This window comes from Anolis carolinensis, unplaced genomic scaffold (assembly GCF_035594765.1).
Source record: "Anolis carolinensis isolate JA03-04 unplaced genomic scaffold, rAnoCar3.1.pri scaffold_10, whole genome shotgun sequence".
NCBI classification, from domain to species: domain Eukaryota; kingdom Metazoa; phylum Chordata; class Lepidosauria; order Squamata; family Dactyloidae; genus Anolis; species Anolis carolinensis.
In genome coordinates, this window is record NW_026943821.1 from 5,688,508 (window position 1) to 5,698,564 (window position 10,057).

The window sequence follows — 10,057 nt, forward strand, 5'->3', positions numbered from 1 at the left end:
CACTTGGGAAGTGTTCGACTTGTGATTTTGTGATACAAAATCCAGCATTTTTTGCTGTGTCATACAATAATAATAATAATAATAATAATAATAATAATAATAATAATAATAATAATAATAATAATAATAATTTGTTTACTCGCCTCTCCTTGCAGCTCGAGACAGAGAACAACGTGATTCAAACAGAGAAATCGAACACAACACTATTAAAATCCATATAACAAAATACTGGTAAAAATGCACAAGTTAAAATGGATTTTGTGATACGAAATCCAGCATATCTATCTTGTTTGCTGTGTCATAATAAAATAATAATAATAATACTTTATTTATACCCTGCTACCATCTCCCCAAGGGGACTCGGGGCAACTCACATTGTTACAGAAGTATCAGCCAGCATGCCAATGCCTTAAATCAAGAAACAGCTTCCTAAGATCCACAGAGACACTCGCAGGAACACCTCAGCAAGCGAGAGTCCAAAAGTGGCAGGCTAAAACCCGGAACCTCAATCAGTGGCTGACACCGGATGAGAGACTCCCTCCTGGGTACAGAAGACTGGGCAGCTTGGAAGGAGCTGAACAGACTGTGCTTTGGCACCACGAGATGCAGAGCCAACCTTAAGAAATGGGCTACAAAGTGGAGTCCACGACATGCGAGTGTGGAGAAGAGCAAACCACAGACCACTGACTACAATGCCCTGCCACATGCACAATGGAGAACCTTCTCACAGTGACACCAGAGACACTCCAAGTCAAAGGATTCTGGTCAAAGGAAATCTAGTATTGTGTTTGTGGTTTTTCTATCTATATATAAATGAGTGATGGCATCACGGCGACCAACAAAACAACAGGCCCCCCAACCTTGAAATTTGACAACACAACCCATCATCCACAGCTCTAGGTTGATACAACAAAAAGAAAAGAAAAATAAAGTCCTAATTAGAGGGAGAGGAATAATTGCTTTTATCCAATTGCTGCCAGTTAGAAGGCTAAGCTCCTCCAACTTGGTCTCCTAGCAACCCAATAAAAATAATAAAAACACTAAAAAAATAATACAATAAATACTATAGTAACAGAAAATAACTTAAAATAATACAAGAAAATAATAAAATATCTAAATCTATCTAATCTAAATCTAATCCAAATCCATAATAAAAGCAAAAACCTGTACATGTGTACGTGGCACAGATGTCTGCTCACACAGACAGCCTCTAGCCTCCACAAACAGGCTATAGTTCCCAGGGTTAAGACTCTAGCAAGTCACTCTTTTCTACTGACATTGTGGTTACAGCGAGCGCCATGAACATGCAGCCCAGCCTCTGCCCATGTCCTTCCCAAAGACTACGGCCCACCACCCAAGGAATGCTTTCGTTTGGGGACCATTTCATCCTAGATTTTGCTTGTTCTTCCACCACAGGCAGGCATCCCAGAGTTCTCCACTGGTGTGGAATTTGCATGGCCCCGCCCACTGCCCTTTCCTTTCTCTGCATAACAAACAGAGCAGAACTGAGCTGCAGCTAAACTTACTGGAGGAGTTTAGGGATTGACTCCACATGGTGGAAGTTGTAGTTCACCCTGCATCAAGTCAGAGCACGGTCACTCCTACTGGGGAATATACAGGAGTTGTAGTTCACCTACACCCAGAACACTAGGACCCCAAACAATGATGGGTCTGAACCAAACTTGCCATGCAGACCCGATATGCCCAGATTTGAATACTGGAGAGTTTGGAGGGGAATTGGTCTGGACATTTGGGAGTCATAGATACTGGGATTTATAGTTCACCTGCAATGAATGACCACTCCGAACCCCACCGATGATGGACCAGGACCAAACTTGGCACACAGAGCCCCCATAACCAACAGAACATATTGGACAAGTTTGGGGAAAAGGGAGTTATAGTTCACCTGCATCCAGAGAAACAGTGACCCCCACCGGCAATGTGCCACACTTCGCACAGAGAATCCTCATGACCAACTGAACATACTGCAGGTGTTTTTCGCAATGGCCCTTTATTTTGGGAGTTGTAGTTCACCTGCATCCAAAGACCACTCAACCCAGCCAATGATGGATCTGGACCAAACTTGGCACACACACTGAACATTGCCTACTGTCCATACTGACAGATGTTTTCGGCAATTGCCCCGGGACTCTGGGAGTTGTAGTCATTCACCCCCATCCAGAGAGTACTGCAGCCAGGCGATGACCAGCCAATGACAGATCTGGACCACACTTGGGGCACAGCCCCCAAATAGCCAACTTTTCATACTGGCGGGGTTTGGGGAGGATTCAGCCACGATTCTGGGAATTGTAGTTCACCCACTCCAAACAGAAAACATAACATTAAAAGACAAATAATACCATTCCAAATGACCCGGGCACCGCCAGGTCCCCAAGCTAGTGATAAATAAATCTAAGAAAGAAAGAAAGAATAAACTAGGTCCAGCCTCGGCCTTTTGATGGGTAGGAGTCTTCATCTGCCATGCACTCAGATGACCGTACCACTTGTGCGAATGGTTGCCGATGTCTCATCTTGATGTTGTGCAACCTCCCCTCCGTAAATAGTTGTACATTTTTTGTTCATTGCACAACATCCACACCCAGTGCAAAAGTGTCAGAAGTGGGTGAACAGTTAACTTTCGACTTATCATTCAACACGGCAGGGTTCAGACTGCATTGTAGTCAGTGGTCTGTGGTTTGCTCTCCTCCGTACTCGCATGTCGTGGACTCCACTTTGCGGCCCCATTTCCTAAGACTGGCTCTGCATCTCGTGGTGCCAAAGCGCAGTCTTTTCAACACCTTCCAAATTGTCCAGTCTGCCCAGAAGGGAGTTTATTTATTTATTTTAGTTATTTATTTACAGTATTTATATTCCACCCTTCTCAAACATTCAATGCCATTAGACATACAAACACATATAGACAGACACAGAGGCAATTTAACGTTTCAGCTTCTGGCTTCATGAGGTTATGCTTGATTCCGGCTGCAGGGGGAGCTACTTGTGACACCGCCCACTTGTGACACTGAGTCCTTGATGGAGTACTTCCTCATTCCTCCGCACACTGCTGATTTTATGGCGTTGTAAATTAGTTAAATTAGCCTCCCCTCATAAGCGGTACCTAAATTCCTACTTGACAGATGCAACTGTCTTTTGGCTGCATAGGTCAACAGCAAGTTAGACTATTAGAATTTCGCATCTTGTACAAGCCACTGATGAGCCTTGGGTGGCCTAGGGGACAAAAGCCTCATGACTTGAAGCTGCCAGGTTCGAATCCCACCCAGGGAGGGCGTGGATGAGCTCCCTCTATCAGCTCCAGCTCCATGCGGGGACATGAGAGAAGCCTCCCACAAGGATGGTAAAACATCAAAGCATCCGGGCGTCCCCTGGGCAATGTCCTTGCAGACGGCCAATTCTCTCACTCCAGAAGCAACTCTGGTTGCTCCTGACACACACAAAAAAGCCACTTATTGAGGTTCCGGGCCAGGCTGTGGCACAGGCTGGTGAGCAGCCTGCTGCAATAAATCACTCTGACCATGAGGTCATGGGTTTGAGGCCAGCCCATGGCGGGGTAAGCACCCGTCAATTAAAAAATAAAAAATAGCCCCTGCTCGTTGCTGACCTAGCAACCCGAAAGATAGTTGCATCTATCAAGTAGGAAATAAAGTACCACTTATAAATTGGGGAGGCAAATTTAACTAATTTACGACATTGGAATGAGGAAGTGCCGTCACAGTGGATGATGAAGCAGCTGCTCCCCCCTGTGGCCAGAATCGAACATCCCCTCAGGAGAAGGTTAAATGGCCTCTGCGTCTGTCTCTGTCTCAGTTCTATATGTATATGGGCATTGAATGTTTGCCTATATGTATATAATGTGATCCGCCCTGAGTCCCCTTCAGGGTGAGAAGGGCGGAATATAAATACTGTAAATAACTAAAATAAATAAATAAACTCCCTTCTGGGCAGACTGGACAATTTGGAAGGTGTAGAAAAGGCTGCGCTTTGGCACCACGAGATGCAGAGCCAGTCTTAGGAAAATTAGCATTTGAAAGGTTTTGTCTCTTGCCTGGGGGCATCCTTTGTTCAGTCATTAGCTGCCCTCTGCCCTCAGAGTGTTGGTTCCCATCTACTGTTTTGATTTTAGAATTTTTTAATACTGGTAGCCAGATTTTGTTCATTTTCATGGTTTCCTCCTTTCTGTTGAAACTGTCCACATGCTTGTGGATTTCAATGGCTTCTCTGTGTAGTCTGACATGATAGCTGTTGGAATGGTCAAGCATTTCTGTGTTCTCAAATAATATTCTGTGTCCAGGCTGGTTCATCAAATGCTCTGCTATGGCTGATTTCTTTGGTTGAGTGAGTCTGCAGTGTCTTTCATGTTCTTTGACTCTTGTTTGGGCAATGCTGCTGCGTTTGGTGGTCCCTGTGTAGACTTGTCCACAGTTGCATGGTATCTGGTAGACTCCTGCAGAGGACAGAGGATCCCTCTTGTCCTTTGCTGACCGTAGCATTTGTTGGATTTTCTTTGTGGGTCTGTAGATAGTTTGTAGGTTGTGCTTCTTCATCAGTTTGCCTATGCGGTCAGTGGTTCCCTTGATGTATGGTAAGAACACCTTTCCTCTGGGTGGATGAACAAAGGCTGCCCCCAGGCAAGAGACAAAACCTTTCCAATGCTAATTAGGGTGATTAACTGAAACATTAATGCTGGCTTCCCAGTGACAAAGGACTCTTGCCACACCCTGGACTCTCCACAGATATATATTCTTTCCTTTCCTTACTTAGTTTATCCATACCTCACAACCTCTGAGGATGCCTGCCATAGATGTGGGTGAAACGTCAGGAGAGAATACTTCTGGAACATGACCACACAGCCCGAAAGACATACAACACCCCTGTGATCCCGGCCATGAAAGCCTTCGACAACACTTAATAAAAAATATTTTATTTTTTTTTTTTAAAAAAGGAGTGGTGGGGGTTGGAGTCCAAAAGCCCTGGAGTGCCCAAATTTGCCGAAACACCTGCGGCTCGAGTCCTCTTCCCGTCCACCCTGACCAAACTTCAACCCACTCGCCAGAAACTCCGGAAGGTCCAGGAGATAGAATAAATATTATCTTTGCTGACTAATTCCCCACATGTTGCTCTCCATATCAACCCTTCGCCCGGCCAAGGAATAATCCACCTCTCTCTAAATATTTGGAAGCAAAAGTCCCAGGAGCTTTCCATTTGCATTCGTGGCACCTTCCCTCGACAAGTGGATGTTTTTTTTTTTTCTGCCCAAAGGACAGAAGACGATGCCACTCAGGGCAAAGTTAGCAGCGGTTGTGCATCGTGCATTTTCCCGCAACATGGGCCGGGCTGTGGCGCAGCTGGCTAGTAACCAGCTGCAATAAATCACTACTGACCGAGACGTCATGAGTTCGAAGTCCGGGTCGGGTTAAGCCCCCGACCATTAAATAGCCCGGCTTGCTGTTGACCTATGCAGCCCCGAAAGACAGTTGCATCTGTCAAGTAGGGAAATTTAGGTACGCTTTATGCGGGGAGGCTAATTTAACTAATTTACAACATCATAAAACTGCCAGCAAAACACGAGGAATGGAATGAGGAAGTACAGCCACTAGTGAACAGTGAAGCAACAGCTCCCCCTGTGGCCGGAATTGTGAAGCTGGAAAAAAATGTTAAATGCCTCTGTGTCTGTCTATATATGTTGTTTGTCTGTTGGCATTGAATGTTTGCCATATATGTGTTCATTGTAATCCGCCCTGAGTCCCCTTCGGGGTGAGAAGGGCGGAATATAAATACTGTAAATAAATAAACAATAAATAAACATGGGGTTGGACTAGATGGCCTTTGAGGGTCCCTTGTTATCCAAAGACCTAAAGTTAAGACACCGCAGGAAAAAAAAAAAAAAAAAAACGTCGTCCGACGTGACTCTGCATGATTTTCAACACTTTGTCCCCAAAGGGCCGGCCTTTTATCAGGGCCAGCCAGCCACTTTCGTCGCCATTAAGTCTTCTTGTTGCGGTTTCTCCAAAATGTTATTATTATTACTCTTTTCAGCAACGTGGGCTATTTGTGGAAGTGGGGAAATGATGTGGCTGTTTTGGACAAAAGGCTTCCATTATTATTGTTTCTTGAGATGGTCTTAATGGCAACCCCAGGCACTGAGTTATTGTCCTGTCGGAAGGTTTCAGCCACTTGAAAATTGCTCAGTTTCAGATGACAAATCAAGACATACTTTCTGTATATATTTCAGATTTCAATATTAATGTCAAAAATACATAGTATGATTTTGCATATTAATAATATTATTATTTTGTAATACAATATAATACTAATAATACAATATAATAATGTTAATTAACTATATATATAAAAGAGTGATGGAATCAGGGCACCGGACAAAACAACAAAACTATAGGCCCCCCAACCTCGAAATCTGACAACACAACCCATCATCCACGGCTCTAGGTTGATACAACAAAAAGAAAAGAAAAATAAAGTTCTAATTAGACGGAGATGGCCATCTGTCGGGGGTGCTTTGAATGCGATTTCCTGCTTCTTAGCAGGGGGTTGGACTGGATGGCCCATGAGGTCTCTTCCAACTCTACTATTCTATGATTCTATGATTCTATGATCCAATTGCTGCCAGTTAGAAGGCTAAGCTTCGCCCACTTGGTCTCCTAGCAACCTACTCAGCCCAGGGGACAGGCAGACTTAGGCCTCACTTAGGCCTCTTCCACATATTATCTAATTTGCACTGGATTATTTGGCAGTGTAGACTCAAGGCCCTTCCACACAGCTATATAACCCATTTATAATCTTATATTATCTGCTTTGAACTGGATTATCTTGACTCCACACTGCCATATAATCCACTTCAGTGTGTATTTTATAGAGCTATAACGAAGGGGCCTCATATAATCCATTTCTAAGCAGATAATATAAGATTATGAATATACAGTACAGTCTCAACATACTTCACCACAGCAACGCGTGGCCGGGCACAGCTAGTATATTATATACAGTAGAGTCTCACTTATCCAACATAAACGGGCCGATATATTGAAAATGATATATTGAAAACATTGACTACAAAAATGTGTTGGATAATCCAGAACGTTGGATAAGCGAGGCTTGGATAAGTGAGACTCTACTGTAGTATGACTTTACATATTAATAATATTATTACAGTAGAGTCTCCCTTATCCAACATCCGCTTATCCAACATTCTGGATTATCCAACGCAGTTGACCTTTTAGTAGTCAATGTTTCTGTAGTCAATGTTGTGTTATTTTGGATCTAAATTTGTAAATACTGTAATTACTACATAGCATTACTCCATATTGAACTACGTTTTCTGTCAAATTTGTTGTATAACATGATGTTTTGGTGCTTAATTTGTAAAATCATAACCTAATTTGATGTTTAATAGGCTTTTCCTTAATCCCTCCTTATTATCCAACATATTCAGTTATGCAACGTTCTGCCGGCCCGTTTAGTTTGGATAAGTGAGACTCTACTGTAGTATTATTATTATTATTATTATTATTATTATTATTATTATTATTATTATTATTATTAGTTTGTACGTTGGAAGGCTCTCCATGTTCTTATTCCAGGGAATTGAGGTCTTGGAAATGCTCTGTAAAGGATTTTTTTTATGGCTCAAAGGGGAAACTGAGGACCCAAAGGGCCATATGCCTTTCTTTGGAGGCCGTCTCAGTAAGGCAAAGGCTGGTGCAATGGAAAAAGAGCCAAACAAGGCATCCAACCTGGCACCAGGGTATAAATAGTGGCGCCTGGTTCCTATCAATTCCAAGGTGGAATGTCAATGTGTCAAACTTTAAAAAATATATCGAGAGAGGGCCACCGTAAGAAAGACATTTATTAAAAAGGTGTCAGGGCTTGCCCAGTTGAATTGGGAGAAATCTCAGCAATACTAGCCCTTCGGATGCCAATTTGCCGTGGTGGCTGGCTCCCTCTGCTGCCCATTGTTGGATACTGCAGCTCTAAGGAAATCTATATTCAATACTAGCTGTGCCCGGCCACTAGACATGTCCAAAAAATCGTTTTGAATCGTATATCGGAATTATTTCGGATTGTTCTCGCTTTTTGATACGCATTCCGAGACATTGTCTCACAGCGCAACCAGCAATGTAATTCGAACCATTGTTGGCCCATTCTCTAATTGTCTCTTAATGTTTCGTTAATTTCCCCCCCCCCCCAAATTTTAAAATATATTTTAAAAAATATTTAAAATTTTTGTTTGTTTCTGCAACCTACCTTGAATGGGAGCTTAGCGCAGCCTCACATGGCTGCCGCTCCCCGGCCAATCAGAAGCTTCCATGATGGACGCAAAGGTGGGGGCTAACGTCCTCTGCATCCACATGGAAGATTGCCATACAAGCCCGGTGTGTAGCGATTGCGCATGCGCATCCGCCATTTTAGAAACATTTAGAATCATTACGAATTTTCGGAAATATCCGAAATTTTTGGGTGAAAAAAAATCGGAAATACTTTCTATATTCAAGCGCCAGCGCCCCCTACTTTAGAAACGAGAATTGAAACATTTTTTTCATTGATCGGACATGCCTACCGGCCACGCGTTGCAGTGGCTTCATCGTAAGTGGGTTTTGGTTTGTGAAGGCAAGTATGAATGTTGTAATCAGTCACCTTGATTGGCACTGAATGGGCTAATGATAATAAAATATTATATTATAATATTATTATATTATAATAATATTATTATAAGATATTATATTTGTAATCTTGTAATCTTATATTATCTGCTTACAACTGGATTATATAAGGCCCCTTCTACACAGCTATATAAAATCCACACTGAACTGGATTATATGGCAGTGTGGACTCAAGATAATCCAGTTCAAAGCAGATGCTGTGCCTTGGCATTCTGGGTTATATAGCTGTGTGGAAGGGCCTTGAGTCTACGCTGCCATATAAAGGTAAAGTTAAAAGTTTTCCGTGAGGTTAAGTCCAGTCATGTCTGACTCTGGGGGTTGGTGCTCATCTCCATTTCTAAGCCGAAGAGCCAGAGTTGTCCATAGACACCAAGGTCATGTGGCCAATGGCATGACTGCATGGAGCGTCGTTACCTTCCCGCCGGAGTGGTACCTATTGATCTACTCACATTGGCATGTTTTCAAACTGCTAGGTTGGCAGAAGCTGGAGCTAACAGCGGACGCTCACTCCGCTCCCGGGGTTTGAACCTGGGACCTTTCGGTCTGCAAGTTCAGCAGCTCAGCGCTTTAACACACTTCGCCACCGGGGCTCTGGATCTATCATATAATGCCCTCCAATTACCCTATATGGCTCTATGTCGGGTTCTCTTCTCCCAGTTGTGCTGTGGATCCGTCTTCCAAAGAAAGCACCAAGACACATGCGGGTAGATTCCAACAAGTTTTTATTGTACCGAATGCCAGAACCTTCTTTTGTACCACATATATAGGGACTCTCACATACCAGAGGGTAATTGATGTTTTATGGCCGGCCTGCTTTATGGCTGGCATCTGTTCTTTGTCAGCTGAGCAGAGATGTCGAGGATTGGAGATCCTGACACTCTACCATATGATACAGTTCAACTGAACTAAATGGGTCTACCATATAATGCACTCCAATTGAACTATATGGGTCTACCATATAATGCACTCCAATCTATATATATAAAAGAGTGATGGCATCAGGGCAGCAGACAAAACAACAAAACTACAGGCCCCCCAACCTCGAAATTTGACAACACAACCCATCATCCACGCCTCTAGGTTGATACAACGAAAAGAAAAGAAAAATAAAGTCCTAATTACAGGGAGAGGAATAATAGTTTTTATCCAATTGCTGCCAGTTTGAAAGCTAAGCTCTGCCCACTTGGTCTCCTAGCAACCTACTCAGTCCAGGGGACAGGCACAGTTAGGCCTCACTTAGGCCTCTTCCACAGATTATCAGATTTTAACTGGATTATATGGCAGTGTAGACTCAAGGCCCTTCCACACAGCTATATAACCCATTTAGAATCTTATATTATCTGCTTTGAACTGGATTATCT